Genomic DNA, 25,785 nt, shown 5'->3' with positions numbered 1-25,785 from the left:
TTTTAAGGCTCTACTCTGCACTGTGTTCCTCTCAAGGGAGTTTCTGGGCGAGACTTTGCTTTGCAGGCTTTGCTGAGACATTAACAGGAATATGGTCTTTGCAACCTTAGGTTGATACTTGGCACACACTCTTTCTCTATTTGTAGGCTGATCCATAAGGGATATCTAAGCTGTCATTTGATGTCCTACCACCTTTCACTTTCTGAGGAGTGAATTCTACCATCTGGTCAAGACTGTGCTAGAAGACTGCACTGATGCAGACAGAGTAGAGGATATGGGAACAGAAGGTCTCTGTTCTCCTTCTGTTCTTGCACGTGTATGTGTAGGCCAGTAACAGCGTCTCCTTTAACATGAATAATCTGGATAACTGCCTTGCTCCTCGTGCCCTCACAGAGGTTTTCATACATAAGGAAAGTAATTGTATTAATAAAGTTGTTGGATAAAAACACGAATGAAGGTCTAGACTGCTCTGTGCTTAGGCTGCATGCATTTACCTGAAATCCTCAGACAGCAAGTGGCTGAATGTGTGCAATAATCAACAAGCAAACTGTACATATTAACTCTGCAGGGAAGAAAACAAATATGGAGTATATTTATAAATGCTGCTAGGACATACTTTTTGAGATATGATTTTTTTTCTTTCATGATAGATTTCAGAACTGCTCGTCTTTTCTTTGTATATTCCCATGCATATGCGAAAATGCATTTTCTCATGAAATAACAAAATACTTTGTACTTTTCAGTCATTTTTAGTCTGGGAAATGCATATGGCCTCACTAATATTAACATACAAGCTTGATAAATGGTCTTACTGGACAACTGGTGTAAATTTTCTGATCCACACAACAGGGTAAAATGTTTTTCTGAGATGCAGTTTATGCAATCCAAAGGGGCACGCATAAATTCACTGCTTAAATGAAAACATAGATCGGTTTAGCAAAAATATGGTGACTTATCACTAAAGGTAGACCATACACGGGATGCACAATCATAAGGCTAAATAATTCCGTGTCTTCAGATCACACAATGTTACTTAAACAGCAGGGTTAAACAATTATGTTTCTTATGCTTATGTTTCCATTAACCACCCACTGATGGCCTCAGATGCGTTTTCATAAAATCTGAGTCACTACTGTATGCAGAGATCTGTTGACAAGTGACAAACCCTTTAATCTAGGTATGCCATGTTCCTGTGGCAACTATGACCTCCTCATTCTCACGATGTTCTCCGTATTTCTAATGCTCTAGCTTTACAGGCTCCTGAATCTATATAGGCATGCTTTGTTATGGAAAAATCCTGGTGATTTACTTGGTGAATAAGTATCAACCAGAACAGCAAGCTACCTAACAAACCTCTGACTTCATGGTAATAATTTTAAATCTAATACACCTCACAATAACAGAAAAAGGATTGGGTAGAACCCAGATTTGAGATTTGCATACCAGCCTTTTTGCATGCAAAGAAACTGTGAATTCAAAGGACTTTAGCACGTGCTTTGCAACATCACTGCCAAAACCCCCATAACTGTGGATATTTGCTTATGCAAATTTGCGATTTGCAATCTTTCCTCTTAAGGCTTCGGAATTTCTGAGTTTAAATTAATTTTGCATGCAGATGTGTCTTCATACACTCAGTATTGTGTGAGTGCCATGCTTCACCCAACAGTTCTGATAGCAGACTTTGAGACTGAAATACTATACCTGCTATTGGCAGGCCTGCTTATGAAAAGTCCAGTTTCTTTGTGATCTTCTCCTGAACTCAAGAAAAGATAAATATTGACTTATTTTACAGTAGATTACATAAACAGAGTTAAATGGCTGATTAATTATCCACTTTTCCAGATGAGGGTAATGTGTAATAAACGGACTCATCAAATAACATGTTCATTTTCAAAGACAATGTTTTGGCATTCGTTCTTTAAGAAGCAATATATCTTGTGCTTACTGTACTGCAAGGTTGAAGGTCAGTCAGTTTATTAACCCCAAATCACTTTATAACCTATTAAACATCAACCATATTTGAATTATTAATTAGTATTGCTATACTATAATGTGCTCTGTCCTCTTATGTCTTTCTAGCCTGTGTCATTCCTACTCCTCCTAAGCCTAGTGGGGCTCTTTATGGTAGTTTACAAACCCTCATCCCAATGAATAATTAACACTCAGTTTGATTTATTTTTAAAGCGATGACATTGGGAGTTTATATATTGTAAATGGGAATTTCTGCATTTCTTTTCTGACCCTAGTATGGACTTAATGGGTGAATGACTGTCATCTTTCCTTTTGTTCATCATCTGTAGAGTACAGATGGTAAGAGGCCTCTTTTTCAGAGTTGCTTCAATGGCCAATTAATTATAATTTTCTGATTGTAACCTGCTCTATTATTAGTCCCTGGGTAAACGCTTCCCCTGCTGAGTAAGGTACCTGGCATTCTCAGGAGTAGATGATAGTGGCATCAAAATATTATCTGTAAGAATTACAGTATTTTATCGGTTGTCATGCCACTGAAGCTGTGCATAGATTCTTCCACAGAGGAAAATTACAGTCATATCAGTCACTGATCCCATAATGCTGAAATGTGCTACAACTGTCAGAGAATACCCAAGAAACAGTGAATCACTAAAAGGCAAAACTAAACAATTTGTGGTGTGTTTTCATAACATTTTAGACTATTTAAGTTATCTTTCTGAAGGTATGGAATGTATTCAGGCCACCTCTAGTGAGTGGTAGTTTAGATACGATTTTATTTTCCCTGTATGTGGTTTTAGTATTTTTAATCTTACCTGTTCCACAAATGTACTAGTTATAGCAAGTACGTTGTCTGATATCTATGACCCGTCACGATACTGTGATGACGAAGTCTAGTACAGCATTTTTGCTATAATCTGGTATTTTGCTTTTATTTTGGATTTTATGTTTCTCTAGGTTTATTGACTTCTATTGATATTTATCCAATTATTATTTATGTTAAAATTAATGTACATGATATTATTTTTAGTTTAATTGCTTTTCTTTCTTCCTTTTGCCCTTACTTCATTGGATCCATGGCCAAAGCTACACCTTTTTATAAGCACTGGGTTTTTTTGGTCATCTCGATTTCTATGAATTGCCAATCAATTCAACTTCTTTTTCCGTTTATGTTTCTCTCCATTGTCAGTTCTTCTGGCAATTTTCCTTTACTTTCTCTCATGCAGTCAGATTTAGAGTAGCTGAAATTTCTTTTGATTACTTCTCATCTCTTATTATCTGAAGTATCTGGTTTGAAATATTTGGGCTCCCTGAAGATGTGTATTCAATCCTACCACAACCATAGCAGTTACCCTTCTGAGATTAATAAATTACATTCTATGAAGTTCATAGAATGTAGTGCTGCACTGAGGGTTTAGCTGAAACTTTCAAGAATGGAATCCTGTGTGCTCTGTTTAATTACTGGCAATAACATAATCTTTCTGTAGGATTTGAGATTTATTCTTGTGACTTGATTCTTTTCTCCTCAGAGTACTGGAGTTTGCTATCCAATTAGTTACCACCTCCCCTTACCAGTAATCACCACATTTCAGCAGTGTTGTATGAAAGAGAGCAGCTTGTTTGGTGCATTTCATACTAGAAGTATAAGATCATTTGTATAATTACAAAAATAACTTTCTGATGTGTTGTCCTTAATGACAGGTTTTAATAAGTCATGTTTATTCACAGTCTTATTTAACTTTAAATAGAACTAGCAAATTAAAAGTAATATTAGACCAGCCACTACTGTTACATTTTTGTGCTTGTCATGTTGCCTTGCATATTTGAGTGTAGAGGGGTTGAATAATGCAGCAGGTAATGTTTATGTGGTGCAACTGAGGTCAGTAATTAATCCTACTTTAAACTCTTGTCACTATTGCGGTGGCATTTAAATTGTGCTACTAAGAAGTCTTAATAAGGGCAGCACAGTAAAATAGCATGACAGTTAAGTGTTTTAATGATACAAAAGCAATGCTACCAATTAGATTCTTTGCTGATTACCTTCTGCTACTTTTGTTGGTTATATTTCAACAAAATAGACATGCTTATTTACAAATAGCATTGCTTTTTAAGATTACCCTCATTGCTAAATTCCTATAAACTCAAGATAGAACAAACGTTTTTGAAACATTGTTTTAGGCACTTCCAGGTACACAAAGCCCATCATTCTTGCAAGAATATCAGAGAATTTATAATCACTAGAAATATCCCTTCTCTTTTTCTGTAATTTGCTTATACTTCATTCCCAAAAATTGTATGAAAGTGATGTAAGAAGCACAATGATATGGTATTATTTTTATGGAAGCTTGGTAGCTGCTGAACTGGAGCTCTCTGAAGGATTTTCATCCTTACAAATAAAGCCTGATTTTACTTTAAAGTGCCCAGTGTTGCCTTGGCTTGGATTCAGACTGCATTTAGCTTTTCTAGGAGAGAATTTGTATGTCCTCCTATCTGGGAAGGAACAGTGGGTATCTTCCAGTCGATAGAGGTTATTCTGTAGCACAATGTGTAGGTAATACCCAAACAATGATGGAAAACCCAACTGAAGGCAAATGAGACTGTAAGAGCTGCACATTTGTGACTCTTCGTCTAAATAAAGCTGATCATTCCCTGGGTAAATTATCAAAGGATCTAAATTTGTCCTTTTGAGCTTTTCCCTTCTAGCTATTTTATAGCTTAGTACAATACTTGTTGAACTATAACAGTTTATCAAAGAGCAAACATGTCATGTGGTCGTATATTGATTGACAGACAAGAGTCAGGTTAATTTACTGTAACCTTCCTTTAAAAGTTTTGTGGAGTAAGTAAAAGCCATTATCACACAACTGACCTTTGCCAACAAAATATTAATCTTTCACCAGCTCTGTTTTGTTAGTACATGTATATCAAACCAACTGTTCTCAGAAATGTCAGCAATCTAAAATAAGCATGCAACATGCTGCACATCAGAAACACTACCAAGAAACAAGGAGTCTGTCTTATTGAAGACGTAAAGGGAACTAAAGATTGAAGAAGTATCCATATGGAGGCAAATTTAATAGGCATCTATAGAGGTTCCTCTCTGTACCAGCCTATTATTTCTAGTTATCTGGTTAGTTAAATGGTTCTTACATAAAATAATTCCACTGATTACTTGCCACAAAGACAGATGAAGTATTTTAAGACTGATATGAGTTGTAAAGAGGACTTGGTTTCAGAGTCCCACATTCTGGCTAAATAAATCAGAACGGACTTCTTCTTTTGGATTGTGCCATGGGTGGAATATTGAGCTATTTAGTTAGAAGATACATATTTCAGTACAGTTCTTAAGAGTTTTTGTTTCATTCATATGTCCTTTGGGAGAAAGAAAATCTCCTAGAACCATTAGAGACATCCTTCTGCAGAGCTTAGAAACTGTGAAAGAGGATAAGTAACCCTATAAAGGCAAGGAAATTTTGGGGGGGGATAATGGGTCTGATTTGCACATCATCTGACATTGCCTCTTTGCTAAAGAAACAGTGCAAATGCGTTGGGTGAATGCAAAATTTGTCTTTCCATTCAAGCTTTTCTCCACCCACCTGCCATTGTATTTAAGAGTTATTTTTAAGTTAAACAATAAATACTCCTATGAGTGCAAGAACTGCCTGGTTATTTAACATCCTAATGGTGTAGTTTATGTGAGGATTTTGCCAGCTTTGATGTAGGTGCAGAAGGGGAAACTAAACAGGATCATGTTAGATCAATGTAGCAAAAATGTCAGAGCTCAGTTGCTCATATACCTCAACCGACATTTGTAACAAAGCTAAAAGTTCAGGTAACAGAAGGAAAACCGAGGTAAGAAGTTTTGTGTGATTATTAGTATAGGCAAACTGAATTTTATTCTGGAAGGCACATTTCAGTAAACACAAATTGTGTTTTAAGGGGCTTTATTTAACAAACTCATTTGTGTTAACATCTAAGTTACAAATATGGCAAAGCTCCTGTGCTGTGCATATGCATATGTATTCATGTTGGCTTGTCAGGTGGGCATGACACACCACCTTGCATGGTTCAGGTGGAAAGTTGGTCCTGGATGTGCATACACTGTTACAACTACTGAATCACTTCCCTCTAAAGAATGTCTCTTGCACACAAATGGAAGACTTTGCTGCCAGCCATGCAGGGTGGTATCTGGAAGAACCTGGTTCTGTTTTAAAGCCGTGAAATAGACAGCTATTACGAACATCTTGACATCAAGGCCAACAGAGAGAGGCCTTTTGATCGAGGATCAGCAGACCAGGTTTAAAACTGCATTAAAATTTTATTATAACATAGCCATATTGGAATTTATCAAAGAGAATTGTCTAGGAGTTACTAGATAAAAACCAGAATATTTGAAAATGTCATGGCTTGCTATTATTTCAAAGTTACAAGAAGCTGTTCTAGAAATGTCAGTGTGCTGAACATTGTTGTTGGGTGATTTGTGGATTGGATTTTTTTTTTTTTCCCCCAGAATTGTGTTATTTTTCTTTAGGAAAAACAAGATGGGGCGAGATGTGGGAAAGTTGTTCTTTCTGTCCTTCTCTCCACAAGCTCTTGAGCACTCTTCCTGGGGACTTCCCTGGGGACCAGAGGAGAATGCACAGAGTTTGCTTTGGTTCTTAGTCTTTGAGTGGAACAAAATGAAGCCTGAATACTAAAGGTGTGCAAGCTCACAATGGGTGGGGGAGACTGGTGTATGTAGCCCTGTTATTCTGCTTGGCGTCTCTGTTTGCTCTTATTTTTTTATTAACATAAAAAGGTAGAGGGTTTATTTCTGAAGTTGAAGACTCAGAAATTTGAGAATTTGTTAGTGTACTAAAGCTTGAAGATTGAGGTAGATTCACTACAGACCTCTGGTCAATCTGGGCTCTTGTCACAGTCACCAGTATATAAAAAGTCACACTGTGCAGAGGCCACAAAGGAAGTTTTTTCTGTAAAAGTGATCTCTCGAAAGTTAGAAGGAACAGTCTGATGGATTGTCTCTGAAATCTACTTCTCATCAAAAGATGAAACACATCAGATTATGAATTAATAAGTGTAGCATATATGTGAAGTTTAAGAAAGTCAAAATAATTCCAGTGTTCATGTGTCTAGTCGCACTTTTCTTTCTTCCGAGGAGCCACTTGGCATTTCTGTCTCTCATCACTCTCATACTTCTGGGATGGAAGGCATTGAAATTAAAGAAGTCAACATTTGGGTAAATAATTTTGTATGTGTCAGTTAAAAATTCTCCAGCAAAATGCAGGAATACTGACTTTCAGTTTTGAAATTATTGCATATTCTTCTTACATGCAGTTTAGGGAGAACAGGAATGCCTATTGTGAAGGTTGTTCTTGTGCAGGATGGAAATACATTAGAAAAGCTCTTACATAAAAATCTTAGACAGCTGCAGCAAAGAGATATTCATGAATTTCCACAGGTACTTCTGCCTGCCCAGTCCTTACTTGTTATTCAAAAAACCCAAATGAAATGACAAAACAATGCTAAATTTGCACTATGGTTCCAACAATGAATTGCCAGTGGGTACATATGTATTTTTTCCCCTCTGTGCTTTTCTGGCTGTTTAGAAAGGAGAGAGATCAGTGCAGGTGAAAAGCTATGATCTTAAACTTTGTGATTTCACCTGGCAACCTTAATATAACTTTCATGTGTTTTGATTTAATTTTGGAACAAAATAAGATGCTTAAAAAACATAAATAAACAGATGAAAGTGAGCTAATGTTCCTCTAGATTTAAAACAAATTAGCTATGTGAGAAATATAAGAGTGAAGGATCTCTGTGTCTTTCCTCAGAACAGCAGAGGAACCCTTCTCTTTTGGAGGTCCAACACTTTGTGTATGTGTGTAGATATTATAAAGCAAAGAGATTTCTCTTTTTTGAGGATTCATTTCTTCCTAGAGTTGATCATCACAGCCACGCTTCTGTTCTCAATGGAAGACTCTGTGAGGACAAATAACAGGTATCCAAGGTACATTTAATTTATTTGAGTGTAGTATACAATGAAAAATACTGCAGTTGCCTGTGTCAGTGCATTAGTGTAAAGACAGAGTTATTTAATAAGCTAAATTCATCTAAACATTTTGTATGCTATTTGTTCTGACATAATTATTATGTTAATTTTGTGTGCTTTGCATATTAAGCTGAGTACATCCTAATATGCTAATGACCACTGTGCTAGCTTTTTATTAGACAGGAAATAAACACACAAAATCCTGCTACAGCAGCTAATTAGTTTGCTATTCATATCAAAGAAAGTGAGAATATTTCTCTGTTATAATTGAAGGTGTTTGTATTATTTGCTAAATTGCCATTTCTTGAATAAAGCAGGTGGCTTTGGTTGGGGAAAAGGAGAGACTGCAGTCTTATTGGAAAGATTTGTGGCTTATAATATATTGCATTAATATGCAACAGTAATAATCACTAAATAATAAGGCATGTACATCTTATACTGGGAAATGTTGTTTGGTTAGGAGGTCTTTGTACTTACTTTGAACTCTGAGACTACATCTTTCCTTGTTCCAGTTAATGGTGTTCATAATGTGACAGGTGTGTTCTTATGTCATGAAGTTTTTTTTGGAGACACACTTTGCCCTTGTCTGGTCTTTGTACCCTGCTGTTGCCTTGAGATCACCCATCAACCCACTTACAAACCTGTGAAAGCTTTAAGCTTTATTGTCTTTTAAGCCTTGATACCCTGCAGTTCAAAATCAATTTACTGTCACTAGATAGTAAAAGCTGATAAAATACTACATTTACTTATTGATGACATCTTATCATTATGCTGGGTGAAATGAAAGACTGATTCGCTGTATGTCAGATATTGCACAAAAGTTAAGGAATTGGCAGATGCCCTCCCTGGAAGTGAGATATAACCAATTACCCTTGTCTTTTTAGTTATACAGGGCAATAGCTGTAAATTTAAAACTCCTCCAAAGGATGATCAGAATTATCCACAGAGTACTCTGACTGATAAATGAATCATCATCCTGAAGCTGGGGTTGAGGGGGAGGTAATGAGCTCATTTGGGTGGAAATAAGCTTATTACTTTGCCAGTTTGTGATAGTCTCTGTCACAATCCTTGCCAACAAATAATCTCTGGCCACCCACCTACAGCCTGCAGCCAGTAGACTCAACAGCCCCACTCTAAACAAAGACTGAGCATCTGTCATCTTAACCTGCATCCATAACCTACAAACAGTGGTAACAAGGAGCAACCAACATCTATAGCAGCATATATAGGGAAAAAAACCTGAAAATGTTTAGTTTCTTTAATGATATAAAACTTAAGAGGGATTCTGGTGGGATGGAATGCAGAATGGTATGAAACAGAACTGTTCAAGAAGTTGGAGGGGGAAGTGTTTTGTAATGCAATTAAATATAAAGTAATTATGAAAAGGGAAAAGCTGTAAATAATTGAAGCAGCCCATTGGGGTAAGATCAATACCAAAAGCAGAGCTTCATCCAAAAGCATTCATGATAATACCATGCAATACCTATTGTTTTGTCCAAAAATCACAAAATCCTCAGAAGATCAATTTAACAGTGACTGGTGTATTAGAATTATGTCTGTATATTTTCTGCAAAAGCAATGGTATGAGAATAATAAAGATTAGGTCTCATATTTCGATATATCTAGCTACATACTTTCAAATAAATCCAAGTAATCTATATTTTCATAGTTCATCTAAATTTTATTATATAGATTAACTGGTTGTCTGATATTCAGGGCATGAGGATCCTGCATTGCTCTTTTATTTCTATCAAAAAATTCTTTATAATAGTGAATCTAACAGCATTCATTTATCTGTCAGATGAATTTCATCAAGATCAAACAAACTTATAAGCACTGTCTCTGTTTGAAAATTTTAGAATATCAAAATATATCAGTATAAAGCATTTTTCTCTATTTTCTAACAATAACATAATGACAGGAATTAAATAAAATTACTCATCTAATACACACAAAAGAGTATCAGTGAGGGTTATTGAACCAGACTTCTGAGAGGCTGATGACTGAAGAAGAGAAAGCAACACTGAAAACATGAACACAACTTGATCACTTGTTGGTTCTTTCATCATAAGGTCTGATTACTGATTCCTAAGTCATAGTGAAGAGTCCTTACTTTACCTTTTGTTTGAATATGGTTTCGTTCCACTCCATGGTCACCAATTTCAATGTCTAAATTTTACCTCTTTAGACTGGAGAAGTTTAATTTTTGTAGCGCATTACATACTACGCGAATCATTGGTTTTCACCAGTTATTAGCAGCATTCACATTACTGTTTGCTTCTAGGATCATGGAATCAGTTTTGTCTTTTATGTGATAATTTCTTTGTCATCCTAATTAACTAATGAAGATCAGAAAAACAAAAAGCTATTTGTTTTAATGCTTTTTGTTCTTATTTTGTTTATTATATGTTCTTAATATGTGAGTATATTTATTGAAATTTCTGTTGAGCATGACAGTTATTTAACTTCACACTAGTCTAAATGGAATTTAGGCTACTAACTTATTACTGGATTTTGTCTATTTAGTGAGCCTGTGTTATCAGGACAAATAGTTACATCCAGCAGCTCGCAGGTTTGAAAACCCGAGCTGGTGTCTGAAAACGTGGCTTAGTAAATATAAGGTTTCTCTGCCATCAGCCGCTAGAAAATACTCCTCAAAGGAATAAATGTTAACTAATATTTTCCAGCAGATCCTTGCAGCTCATTGAGTTGGATGACAGAATCTGTCCTTTGGGGCATGGGGGAGGTGGGGAAGGAAAAAGTAGAGGAGGAAAAAAAATGGAATGAATATTCAGTCTCTCTTAATGCTGTATATAGAATAATCTTATTTATGATTACTCTTGTTTCCATGGCCATTCAAAGACATCATGTACAATTAAATTAAGTATAATATTGCATTCTCATAGACTCAAATTGATTAAGAAAGAATATGCTTTTTGAGGGTAAAAGCTGACCCATGGTGTGATTATGAACATAACATGATAGTAATATTAATATAATAGAAATTTAGTAATTTTTACAGTCTCGGTTGTGTAAGATCTGGAGCTGTGCCCTGTACCACAACCTCCTGCTGTTAATTCTTTCCTTCCTTTCATCACCAATCCCCATTGGAGGCATAGGCCAATTATTTGGAGGAAAAACAGCTATATGAGTTTTTTACTATATTGGATACTCTAAATTAAAACAAGTAAACAAACCAGCCAAACAACAACAGAAAACACACACACAAAAAACCCCACACCCAAGTGTGGCAGAAGTATATGTAAAAGTATATAAAGCAATATTACAGTAAATGTATAAAGATTACATTATATGTTAAGTGCAGAATGAACATGCTTAGCAATTCTCAAGGTTAATAGCTTCTTTATTTAGATGTGCCATCCTTTATGCTTGGATAGTGCTGAAGAATTTCTCAGTGGAATCATTAGGAATTTTTTCATTGACATTCATAGGAGGTCAATGGGGTCAATATTATTTACTGGCAACTACTGGAATGTAATGCTTAACAAATGTATCCTTTAGTAAAATACCAGTTTATGAGCTGGGATTTTGGAGGCATAAATTATCATGGAACAAAGTACTGCTCCTGGGATATAAATGCAACAGCCTCATCAGCATGCTGTGCCCTTCGCTATGTGTAGGTAGCTGCATTCAGCATAAGGAATTATGATTATTTTTCTTTCTCTCTTTTTTTTTTTAACTATTCTGGTTTTGTTTTTTTTTCTGTGTTATGTAGCACTATGTATGTTTCACATTCACAGAGAAGTATGAATAATATTTATTCACCTACTTCACAATGTGAGAAAGGTTAGATCAAAACACCTTCATTTTGGCATGTATGTGTATCTCAGGTGTTCAGTACAATTGCGAAAGGAACATCAGTTAAGTCAGAGGAAAATCAAGTTTAAATATTCTGTTGCATGGCATAATTTACAATATACAGCATAAGTGAACTAACGAGTATCTGACAGTCTTCTCCATTTTTGTATTTCTTTCTTGTGTTCTCTGCCTTTTTTCAAAAAGCTGCACAGACTTTTATAGCTCTGAAGCTGAGTACCTCTTAGAAAGATTTAACAGTTTTATTATAGGCTCATTATTTATTTAAATTATTAACCAATGCTTTATGTAAATATCTTTACTGTTGCTTTTTATTTTGCAGATATACCTCCATTTGTTGTGCATAAAGCCTGAGTTCAAGCACATATGCAGACTTTGCAAAAACATGCAAGAGAACGTAGATGGTTTTAATGAGGGTGCACAATAACATACCGGAGAAACTCTTGTTGGTCACTAACGCAAATGCATAAGTGTTTCTTCTTGCATTTTGCATCGCTGAAACAGATAGTAAAGTGAAATATTTGCACTAGGTGCAGCCCTGGCCAAGATCCAGGAATTGGATCCATACTGATAAGGGCTTGAGCATGAGTGCCGACCTGCTGAAATCAGTTAGAGCTCTGTGGGGTCCACCTGCTGCGGTCAGTGATTGCCAGGGCTGAGACTGAAAACTGCAAGAAAAAGAAGATTTAAAGGTGGAGCTTTCCTACAGGCTTTTACTTATTTACTTATGATGTTGCAGGGAGAAATTGCTTTTTTGTGTGTGATGTGTTCAGATCAACTGAATTATGAGTATCATTTTTACATTTTAGACCAGTTTATTTTGTGTCTCAGCAGGCTCTGTCCACACTGGGACCTGGACTCCAAAATCAGTTGTTCTGAACATATTATACAAAAAATAAAGAAATTTCTCCAACACAGAAAACTGGGAAAATAGGAGTGGTTATCTATCTATCTGTCTGTCTGTCTATCTATCTATCTATCTATCTAATCACATACTTACAGTATGTGGTTGCTTACCTACTTCAAAATCAGAGGTGGGATTTTATACCTTGGTTTCTTAATTTAAAGCAGCAACATCATCCAAAAGCTACCCAGGATTTTTTTACATAACCTTATGTTCTCTTTCAGATGTAATTCTGAGGATTTTTAAAATAATTTTTATGCTAAACACAAAACAAAGGGCAATAATGGGTGGTGTGTTTGATCAATGTAGCTATTGCAGTAGATAATTTAAAAAGAACTCAAAGAACTCATTAGCTTAAGTAGAACTTGGCCTCAGACCTAATTTATAACATACACTACTGATTTTGAAAAGAGCTGAGACACTCAACAAATCACAAGAGTTTTTGACATCTGTCTGGACACATATTCTAGCAAGAAAAGACAAGAAGAAAACTTATCTGCCTGTAGATTTTTTTTTTTTCCTAGCACTCAATTCTACTTATCCCCTCCTCATGTCATCAGAAAGAACAAGAACTAAGTGCTCTAATAGTATCCATTATGGCCAGCAATGGTAGATTCATAGATAAGGAGTCTTAGTTACTGAGGTGATGATAAAGATGACACTTTTTATTTTTTTTCCTTTTTCTTGACAAGTTCTGAATTACAGAATCACAGAATTACAGAATTGACTGGGTTGGAAAAGACCTCAGAGATGATCAAGTCCAACCCTTGGTCCAACTCCAGTCCATTGACTAGATCATGGCACTAAGTGCCATGGCCAATCTCAGTTTAAAAACCTCCAGAGTCGGTCAGTCTAGCACCTCCCTGGGCAGCCATTCCAATGCCTGACCACTCTCTCTGCACAGAATTGCTTTCTAATCTCCAGCCTAAATTTCCCCTGGCAGAGTTGAAGCCCATGGCCCCTTGTCCTATTGCTGATGCCTGGGAGAAGAGCCCAATCCCCACCTGGCTAGAACTGCCCTTCAGGTAGTTCTAGAGAGTGCTGAGCTCACCTCTGAGCCTCCTCTTCTCCAGACTAAACAAGCCCAGATCCCTCAGCCTCTCCCCATAGGTCTTGTGTTCAAGTCCCTTCACCCGTCTTGTTGCTCTTCTCATTTAGTGGATGGGAGCATCAGTTAACAATGCAAAAATCAAGCAGATATTAAGTCTTACGTCAAAATTTCATAAAATATCTGTTAAATATTTCCAGTTGACAAGGAATGAAGCTTAGAAGCCAGACTTTCAGAACTCCAAAGCTTTAGAAGCTAAATATGTTTAGCTAAACCTATTTGATTAGGAAGCTAAACGTCTCTTATTTAGAGGTTTCTCAAAAGTTGGACTCAACCTTGCAAAGCACCCTTGCACATCCTGAATATGATGCACAGAGCACTGTAAATGCCAGATTTCACTTTCTTTTCCTGGACTGGAGCTTGAGTAGTTAGAATTAGGAAATCTCTAAATTTCTTGTTATATCTTACATTCCCCTTAGCTCTCTTTCTGTATTTTGTGAGTGGTGTGTGCAGAGGGAAGATATTGATAATTTTTTATTAGCTTTGGATTTAGGAAAAAACAAAAAAAGAAGCAAAATAAAACCTCCCTGTTGAGCAATTAGAAATTTTTTTAGGTTACATCCTTACCTGGAGTAAATATTTGTAAGTAGCAGCAGCAGGAAGTCTGAGCAGTTAGAATATCTGCATTCTTCATCTTTGCTTAAGGTTAGCCTGTTACATTTACTATTCTGTAATATGCCAAATATGAAACTTTTTATTATACTTTATTGAAATTTCTGGATGTCCTCATAAAAGTCTAAATGTTAGAGGAACAATATTAATAAGTCACCTAGTTCTTTTTGCACTCACACATATTTCTTGGCAGTAAAAGAATATTACATTGTACCAGCTGTGCAGAACAGAATTTTGATTCTTCTTCTGGGTCAGTAAAAATGTGCATATAAAAAATTTTGAGTCAATTCTTATTATATGCTGTATAGACTTGGAGATGGTTATTGTTGGTTTTGGTTGATTTGGTTTTTTTTAGTCCGTACCCCTTATTTAGCTAACATAGGAAGATTTCAGATTTAAAACTGGACATTTATGGCTCTCTTGCAGCTGAAGTAAAGATACATTAATAATATATTCCAATAAAGTAATTTTATATAGCTAATGTTAATACTATAAAACTTGGTTTCATCTGTATTCTTATAAACATTATACTGTAATATAAAAGTGATACATTTGAGAAACAGGTATAATTTGAAATCTTTAGTACTCACAGAGAGAACAAATATTGTCCAGTTTTACAGCACTGCTTAACATTCCATCATCTTCAGTAGTAAACATTTCCAGTGTTAGGTAGATACTTCTATAATAAGATTCATAATTTTAATGGTCTTTAGAAAACACATCCAGAAATCTCTACATACATCAGCTTTGTACATCGTTCTCAGGCAGACTGGTTCCAGTATGGACGGATTAGCAGAATTTCCTTTTCTTTCTTGAATTGGAACAGAATTGCACCAGTATATAGGTGTACCATACAGCTGTGTTTACGTGATACCAATTTGGCCTATAATGCGTCTAATTGCAATAGCAGGAATCAATGCAATAGAAGTATGAAAAAACCTCCATCCTTCGCTTCCAGCTTCCTATACCTTTGATAATTTCATCATGGTTTCATGTTTTGATATCTAATTGTTAAGGAGAAATGTCTTTAGAAAAGATCCATCAAAGCTCATCACAAGCTCATTTTCAGTGCTGCAAAATTCCAACAGCTCCAGGCAGCTTCAAGAGTTTCCAGTTCACTGTTCCAGAAAGTTAGAGGAAAAGTAAATGTAACTAGTGTCAGGCTGTATGTCCTCTGAACTACAGGAACAATTAGTTTACACTTAAAACTCCATCTCTAGCTCTCCATAAAACTTCAGCAGACTCTACAGTCTCTAACCCCTACGTTGATCACCAGTTTTTAAAACTTTATAAATAGAAATAAGTTTGAGGACATGATGTTAAAGAACGGCAACTTTAATAGCATGGAGTGATATTATTTTAAAAATTCTAGATTTTCGTCAAAATCGATATATTTTTTTCCTTCAGTGGTGAGTTTGCTAATGGTTTGGGGAGGTTTCTTTGGGAATTCTTGTCTAATCTAGATGGTTATCTGGCCTTATATACACTTTTACTCTCTGATATCCTTTCATCAGGTTTGCTTTTCAGACTTTCATTTCAAAGCAGGTACGAGCAATCTCCCTTCTGCTCAGAAAACATTTAGGCATGTATTTCAGCCCATTGAAAGCAGTGGTGATTTTCTGTACTTTACTGCTTAGTTAAATCAGGGTTGTCATGTCTTGAAGCTGTTCAAATTCTTGTTGTCTATGAACATGAATTCTCTGAATCTAGAATATAACATTGTTTTGCTGCATCAAATGTGCCTACTTAAAATCAAATAATGTGCTTTATGTATAGAATGATCTTCCAGATTCTGTTTTAAGGGTGTCATTGTCATCTAATCTCTTGTGCTCTCTCAGGATTAAATACACTAAACTGATTCTTTTAAATAATTGCTACTGAAAGCAGGTAAGAGACTTAACCTTTCATATGGTCTTAAATTTAGTATGTTCATATCTTAACAATGGAATTCTTATAAAGCAGCAATCAAAACATCTTTCATATGCAAATGGATATTAATTTCTCAGTTGTAGGAGGCAAGCACATCTTATTTTTCAATTTAATATTTCAATTATTTCACTTATATTGATTTTAAATAGACCTACTCTTAATAAACCAAAAATACATTCTTTATTCATTTGAGTAAATTAGTTCCTACTGTGTTTTTTTCCTCATACCTTCTTGTTTGTCTTGCTGAATTCCTATGTTTACTACAACTATACATTAATTTTTAAAGGTTATGTTACTTGTCTGGAGAATCAACAACTTTTATGTATATTTACTCATAAAATGCTTCTGAGAACAGTCAGACTGGTGTGATTTGGGGTATTTAAAAACTCTCAAAAATCATATTGCTTATCTTAATCTTTAGGCATGTAAAGAACTTGTTAGTTTTGTCTGTAGGGGTTTTGCATAGACAGAACATCTTCACTAGAACTGAGCAGAGCTGCTGGAGTCCTTCAAAACTAAACTCCTGTCCCATAGTTGAATTAGTATATTGGTAAAAATGCCCAAAGTCATTACTTTCTCCTGACAAGAGTGCAGGATTTGGGACACTGTGTGGGGTTCACCTGCAAGGTGTTGGCAGTTGGGGGAGCTGCAGGGTGGGCTCTGTGAGGAGGGACCAGGTGCTGCTCTGTGCCACACACAGCTGGTTCAAGCCAGTTCCACAATAGAGCCTCCACAGTACACAGCTGAAAACATTTAAGAAAGGGCAAAATACTGCACAGGTAGTGAGGAGGGAGGACAAAGAAGGTATGAGAAACAACCCTGGGAAGACTGGTGCAGGAGGAGAAGGGAGAGGAGGTGCTCCAGATGCTGCAGTAGATACTTCTCTGGAGACATCATGCCAGAGCGGAGTTCCTCACTGCAGCCCATGGTGGGTGCCATGACAGAGCAGGTGGGTGTTTGCTGAAGGAGCTGCAGCCCATGGTGGGCGCCATGACAGAGCAGGTGGGTGTTTGCTGAAGGAGCTGCAGTCTGTGGTGGGCGCCATGACAGAGCAGGTGGGTGTTTGCTGAAGGAGCTGCAGTCTGTGGTGGGCGCCATGACAGAGCAGGTGGGTGTTTGCTGAAGGAGCTGCAGTCTGTGGTGTGCGCCATGACAGAGCAGGTGGGTGTTTGCTGAAGGAGCTGCAGCCCATGGTGGGCGCCATGACAGAGCAGGTGGGTGTTTGCTGAAGGAGCTGCAGTCTGTGGAGAGCCCATGGAGAAGCAGGGGAAAAATGTGAGGAGAGAGGAGCAGGAGAGAGGAATTGTTGTGAGGAGTGGCTGAGGGAACCCGGGCTGTTTAGCCTGGAGTGAAGAGGCTGAGGGGAAACCTTATTGTTCTCTACAACTACCTAGAGGAGGCTGTTAACATGGAGGGTGTTGGTCTCTTCTTCCAGGTAGCAAGTGATAGGACAAGAGGAAATGGCCTCAAGTTGTGCCAGAGGAGGTTTAGATTGGATATTAAGAAACATTTATTCACAGGAAAGGTTGTCAGGTATTGGAACGGGCCGCCCAGGGAAGTGATTGAGTCACAATCCCTGCAGGTGTCTAAAAGACACGTAGATGAAGTTCTTAGGGACATGGTTCAGTGAAAGTGCTAGCCTAAATATTGGACTTAATGAACTTAAAGGGTTTTTTTCCAGCCCAAACGGTTCTGTGACTGTTTCTTGAGAACTGAGGACAAATATCCTTACCCTACCACCTCCCAGTGCCATTCCTGTGTGATGCTGGGGGTGCTGAGGAGAGAGGAGCTGGAAGGGAAGGAGGGAATTTGTGTCTGTGGAAAAGGAACAGTGAAGTTATTTTAGTTTTTGTCTTTGTTTCTCAACACCCAAACAATTGGCAATAAATGAAATTAATTTTCCATAAGTACACTCTGTCCTTCACGATGGTGACTGATGATGTCCATGTCTTTATTGTGACCCACAAGCCTTTTCATCTTATTTTCTCTTCCCATCTTGCTGAGGAAGGTGTGTGAGTGGTTGGGTGGGGGCTTGGCAGCTGGCCAGGGTCAACCTGCCACAAACTTAGTTTGAATTGTTACCAGGTGGACTGTTACTGATGTTTGTTGACACACACATAAACTGCCAACAATTCCAGGTAGCTTAGAACTACAGATTTTTTTATTTCTGGAACAGTAGAAGTTGTTTTGTTTTTTTGATTAATCGCAGCTGTCATTCCAAGACCATAAATCCTTTTAACATGACAAATTTTGGGTTCCTTGCAAGAGTATTTCAGAAGAATTAACTTTTGAGTAGATATGGTACATCAAAGATTTCTTATTTGAATTCACTGTGTAAAAATTAGGACAAATCCTTTGACCTTTGGTGTTGTCACTAGAACTCTTGAGGATTCTGAGGCTATTTAATGGGATTTAAATAAACGGTTTCATAAAAATGGTTAAATTCTGATTCAGTATCTGGGTAACCTATGGTCAATAGATCCAACCACTGTGGTAAATCCAGGTCAGTGGATAATACATGACCAAGTGTTTCATAAGGGAACAACTATTTGTAGGTTTATCTTATTGTAAATAAATACTTTTACTGATTAATGATGAGGCTGTAATTCTTAATCCCTTTTTGAGTCCAGAAGTTCAAGTGGTGAATTTTACCAGTATGTGGTTTGTTGTTTGGTTGGCAGTTAGTGTTTTTTTTTTTCTTTGTTTGGTTTGTTTGGTTGGTTTGTTTGTTTGTTTTATGAAGTCATTCAAAAATTTACAAAAAGGAAATGCTGTGCCTTGTGAAGAGCTGAAATTAACAACCCTTACAGGCCTATGTAGGCCCTTCAGTCATAGGAGATAGTAAGGATCAATATCCAGTGCCTTGCAGAATGTGTTGTGGCCACCTATCCTGATTACAGAATCATAGAATAATTTGGGTTGGCTGTTTATTCAAAGCAGCTTTCTTGTACTTGTTTTTGAAAATTGTATGACACAGAATAAACAACATAGTGGTAACTTTCAGAGGAGGGTGGCTGAATTAGGATACCTCTCCATTTTCCAATATTACAGAGCCTGCGTGGTCGCACATCTTCCGTGTTGCTTGGTAAATGTTCATCTTGTATCTGATGTTTAAGCCTATAAGATTCTGAGGCATCCAGACTCCCTCTGCTGAGCCTGCCTGTGACTGCCTCGCAGCTGAAAGGCTTGGTTGGTGCCTGCAGAGCTGAACCAGTCACAGATAATTATTTTTCCTAAAGTGGTCTAGTGCCACAATGCCTCGCCCGTGCAGAGCTTGATTTACACAGATGAGCCCAACACAAATAACAACTATGGAATGTTTGCACCTTTTACTTCTTTGGAGGAAGTACATGCATTCAGGGATCAGAGAAAATAATCCACAAACAACTCCCTTGCAAAACAGGCACTGTAATAGCTAAGGTAGTTCTGCTTCAGTCTCTGGCAGACACTCTTTTCTTCAGTACATTTGGTTAGCTGATTGACCTGCTAATATGGTGTTGTAAATCCTTTCTTATATCTTCTGTGAAAGATGCAAAATTAATCACTCCAGAGTAGATACAAGACTGCACCTTCTGTTGTTTAATGCAGATCTCCTCCTCATACCTCACTTCAGAGTTCCAGGACTTGATACATAATTAGTTGGTTGTTTTCCAGAGAAAATACTGTGATCTTCAATCTACACTTAGTTTATAACTTTTGTTGATTCAGAAGACGTTACTGACTTTTGATAATTTGTAGGCATGTATCTAAGTAATTGTAGCTCTGAGCCATGGATGAAGTCAGAGTAGAACATACACACAATCTTCAGAAGCAGCTGAAGAAATTAATTTGCAGAGCATAACCCAAGTTTTGTCTTGGGAACTGGAAACATTTTTGAGAATATATGCATGCAGTTATTATAGTGTGGATATTTCTGACAATTACTCTTGCGGTTGCCACCAGTACTGAGAGAGTGCTAATCTGCATTATTTTCTACACAGCTTTGTTGCCTATTGCAATGATTATAGCTACAAAATCTAGTCAGAGAGGAGAAATGGTAACAACATAATTCTCACAGCACAGTGTCTGCAGGACTTGGAAGACATAGTGTGGAAATGGACCTCAGTGCCGATAAACTCCATGGTTTCTGATTTTTCTTCTCTTCAGTTTATTTGAAGATAACATATTGTATGATGTATATTGTGTTAGCAGAGAGAAAAGGTGGCAGAGGGGAGATAGGACTGATTGATAGAAGGACAAAGTTTTTACCATCCTCAGAGAGGAGCAGTGACTCAGATGAGAAAAGTCCTGGCTAGGTTTACATACTATTTACCTGTTATAGAAGCTGTTGAAAGAAAGGAAAAATTAAATCCAGCTCTACAAAAGAGGTAGAAGCAGAATAATGCTGCTTCTCTTACATCCTCTGGAGCATTTAAACAGGATCTCAGCTTCTGTGCTTCCTGGAGCCAAGAAGAATGAAGACTACCTACTACTGCTGTATGACAATCGAGAAAGATTATCAGATATGTTGCAAGGTCCACTTGTAATACTGATAACTTGCAGCAGAAATGCAGGGATGCACAGAGTTCACCCTTAGTGGCCCCCCCTCTACCTTTTGATTTTTAAGGGAAAGAATTGGGAGGTAATAATTCCAAACTCTCTGGAAGCCATGATGTATTCATCTGCAGAAGCAGATTGAAATTGGATGCCAAAATAGTCTAGAATTGGATGGCTGCAGTTGTTCCCAGCCCAGCTGTCTGCCTTGCTCTCCTGATGAATGGTTGGTTTCCCTCCTCAGGTGTCTGTGAAATTATTTAACAAACCAGCATAGATTTTGCCTTTTTATATTAAGTGAGCAGAAGGGTCTTACAATTGCCATTTTAATTTGGGGGTTTAAACTAGAGGGGAGGGAAAGATGGGAAAACATTTTAAAATAAGTTCAATCCAAAGTAGGCGAACGGTGAGGAAACATACTCGTATGTGCAGGGTTTTTAGGAGAAACAAGCAGCCGCCTATTTTCATAGTTTCAGTATTAGTTATGTGAGGAAATAAATGCTATATTTGCCCCAGGTAAGGAATAATTTAAAAGGAATCCTACTCACAGGTGTTCTCTGAACGGTGGTTCAGGAACAGGAAGGGAGTTTCCTTTAAGATAAGCTGGAAGGAGTCAATTATTCCACTTATGGCTGTGATGAGGTTGTTAGTAAAGATGCCTGGTTCACAGGTATGCTATCTGAGGAGATTCATAGGGTATTTGCCAGGGTTGCCTTTAGTATCCTACACAAAGAGGATGCAGAGTAAGAAATATACACTTCAGTAAATGAGGAAAAGATGTGTAAATTGCTCTCTCTTTGTGCTGAATCACTTCGCTGAGAACCATTTTGTAACAGCCACATGAAGAGGCAGTGCGGTCAGCTTCTTCTATTCAATGGAAACTTATCAGCTAGTACTTAACAAAGCTTCAGCAGTTACATTGAAAGTTGCAAAATTTAGTATTACCAGTAACTTCCCCACCACCACTAAATTAAGTGTAGGCAACCCAGGGACAACAGTTGCCACTTATGCCCGGTAAATCTTAGGTAAAATGTGGTTCATTTTGTTTTGTTTGTTTGTTTAAAGGCTATTGTTATGTGTAGTGCTATTGACCCCTAATTTACTATTTTGTTTATTCAAGAAAGATCAGACATCCTAACAAAGAAAACATGTTGTTTTCAACCTAGGTTTCTCAGCTAAGAAGGAGAAAAGAGAAAATTGCAATCAACTTTGCAATAGATCACCGTTCACTGGTAAGTACTGCACACAATTCTATATCAGTAAATATTTGTCATTGCTCAAGTAGGATTCTTCTAGTATAAAAGCAGAGATTTTTATTCATGTGGGCATCTACTAACAGACAGAAGTGATTTGTTAAAGTGAAGTCAGCAAAAGGAACACCTGGAAGAAGACAATAATGAGATTTGTGTAGAAAACAAATATGTGAGTTTTGGTCCCTGTATACTCCTGCATCTGTGCTGCTTTCTTTGATTGAACACCTTGTGTATTTTCTGGATGAGTTATTGCACTTCCAAGCGACAGACCTGTTAGTTGCCAATGATCTTGGAACTAACTAGTTGCATTAGGCTGCTGCTGTATTTGGCCAAATAACTTGGTGTTTGTTCCAGGAGGGCTCTGTGTGGCTATAAGGGAAAAAAGAAGTGCAGCCTTCTTTTTTTCTTGCTTGCTTTCTTTCTCCACCCTTCTCCCCCCAAGGCATAAAAGGTCTAACATATGTGGTCTGAGGAGACAGCAAAAACCAAACAAACCAAACCAAACCCTCTTAGTGCCACTTCTTCTGAAATTAACATATTTTCTGACTATGTTAAAGTGCATTCTTATTTTTATCCTAGTTACTTATGTTGGCTTTTTTGTTGGCTTTTTTCCATGGCGCTCTTTTTTGCTAGATATAGAGTTGTAAACGGCTTTAATCTCCCCTTCAGGAATAATTTAATCTTGGGGAACACATTCTCCAACATCATTCATGACTTTTTAATGTTCTTGGTCAGCCCATGAAATAGCTTTGGCATTTAGAAGATCTTTAAGTTGTTAATTATTTTGTTTCTAGATTCCTGCATGAGTGTAATCTGTATATCACATGCCATAAAAATGCTGAAAACTTCTTGTCAAATTAAAACTTTTAATATACCAGTAAATTTTGATGACAATGCTGTAAAAAGCAGAACTTTCCTTTGCAATAACTTCTTTCTCGTGTGCCTTACTGAGCGGCTTATAGTACAGCTTCAAAGAAATGATAATATTTCAGATTTAAGTAGCTTAGAATACTCCTTGACAAAGAGTTATTTCAACTGCTCTATCTTGACTGTTTGTAGTCATGTTCTGTGCACAGAAAAGTAACAGGGTTTGAAAAAATTAATGATGATATTCTATGTTCCTGGATATTCAAACAGTCTCAACACCTAGAGAATACTGGTTTTATACATTCGCATTATGAGTGAATCATGCTGGCAGGAAAAAAAACACTGTAATGCTTTTATATCTGTAATCAAGAGGTATATTAAGGAATAGACATAGCTAGAGATCTGCTTTTCTGTACAGTTACTAAGTGCTTCAGCTTCAAATTGTTGTCAGTCCAATTAGTTCCCCTGAAAGGTAGAAATTACTGGCCTAGATCACAAGAAAATTTTAATTTTTTGGAACTGGAATAATCTGGAGATGTTCATAAAGTCAATGTCACTTGAGATACATATGTGTCATTTGAACTAGTTGTTTAGGCTGCCTTTCTACCTGAGAAGTAGGAACTTTTGTAGCATGATTTGTCTTACCCTAAGATGCTCACTTCAGGATGGCATGAATCAAGCTGTAGAAGGTGCCTATTTTTCTTCTTTGAGTTTAAAGCAATTGAGGAGAGTAGCTGAGCCATAGATGTGTATATCTTGACAGTTAAATCCCAGCTGTAGTGTTTTGGTAGTTTATAGAACTTTTCTCTTGTACCTGCATGTGGAAGTTGCCTGTGTGAAGATGAAAATATCTTGAAAAGTAGGGGGAGATACCCTGGATCTCTGGCAGACTGACTTCGCATGGGGTGCAAGAGGAGCACAGGAAGAGCAGGAATGCGGAAAAAAGGAATTTCAGAGCAGGAAACTGGCCTGTGGGTGGTTGTATTGATCCTAGCTGCGGACTATCAGCTCACTGAAGAGGCTTTGCAGGAATGAAAGGGCAAGATACGAGCCAGCTTTAAGAACAGGAGGCCTGAACAGATGCCTTCAGGTATAATAGACATAGGTATTTCAGCAGAAGGACTGGTTGGGACTTCTCTAGGTATAATAGGATTAAATAATGAAAGGACAAATGGCTGCTCATGAATTTACATCCTCAAAACACTCGTTAAGGTGTTTGAACCTTGTATAAGATTGATTGCAGTGGCTCTGTTTCCCAACCTCAGCTTATCTGAGTAGCACAAAGGCACTGTAATTGCAACTCTTTAAATTTTCAGAACCATGATTTGTTTTAGTTAGGGCTCTCTTTTGAGTACTTAAGCCTTGCATATACATTTTTAATTTCAATTGCTTCAGTGAATTGTATTATATACCTCCTAAAGATGCAATATAACAAAATATCATAGTTTTGTGCATCTGTTACAGATGCACAAAATATAATTACACACCACCTAGCACTTTATTTTACTATAAAATTACTGAACTTGGAGAAAACAGTGTTAGCATCAACATAAAGAAATTCGAGGAGGGTTTATTTTAACTTATTTCTGCGCATGTTTGAGTTGTTCTTTCTACTGATTGTAAGTTAACTGTTATTAATCACTGATGTTCTAGTGCTGCATTTTAGTTTGGGATAAGCAGAATTTGCTCTACATTTAGACCCAGCTCTGATATTTATATTCATGAAGTAATAATAAACAAAACGTAGATGCTTTTCAGGAGGGACACTGAATGGGAGAAAGGTTAAAATTTTTCCAGAACTGTAAAGCTTAAAATCTCTTCCAAAATATTTTCATTAATAAACATTGATCTTCACCTCTAAAGTCAAATATTAGCTAGTTGGTATTGCAGACCATTCATAGAGAACAAATGATGCCATATCAGTTTATACAGGGTATGGAGCGCTTTTCTTTAAAACACCTTTTTTCATTTCCTCTGGGATATAATACCAGAACAAATACAAGATGGACTTGATTCAATGACTCTTTAAATAGTCAAAACCATTACATTTACTACAAACAGAGCCGTGAAGTAAGTCTTACACACAGAAATAATGATGTAAAATCACTGAATGTTTCATCTGTTTAAAGTGCCGAGATTTACACAGGTCCTTTATGTGTGGAACAGAATCTAATCCTTGCTGATTCTGCTTTTGCAATATATGAAGGAAAATACTTTTTGTATTTAAAAAAAGATGATTTAAAAATATTTTGGCTAGAGGTGATGTTTACTAAGTGTCAGCAGGAAAATAGGATAGGTGTAGCTGTTTTCTGAAAACAGTAGAACTACACAAATAATGAGAGACAGAGCACTTAAAGAGATAAAATAACACAATGTGAACTTCTAACAGGCAGCTCATAGACTTTATTAATTTAACCTTGAATTAAATAGCTTCAGAATACTGAAAGATAATATTTCCCATCTCCCTGATTACATCTCTTCTAGTGAGAAGGGTGATAGGCCAGACTTGGTATTCTGTTAATAATGGATTGAAACGCAATGTCCATGTGCTTCCTGACAGATGAATAAAATTCTGAAGAACTGAAAGGGTTAAATTCTGCAAAAGCCATAGGTGTAAAAGGCAATGTACTTGCAAAAGCAGAAAGTACTTTGGATGTGTTTTGTGTTACAGAAGTGTACCACGCTTCTTGTCATGAGAAAGAAGAAACAAAAATTAAATGAGAAT

Source organism: Nesoenas mayeri (genome assembly GCF_963082525.1).
Source record: "Nesoenas mayeri genome assembly, chromosome: 12".
NCBI lineage: Eukaryota > Metazoa > Chordata > Aves > Columbiformes > Columbidae > Nesoenas > Nesoenas mayeri.
The sequence above is the reverse complement of the archived record's forward strand: the minus strand, read 5'-3'. Positions refer to the sequence as shown.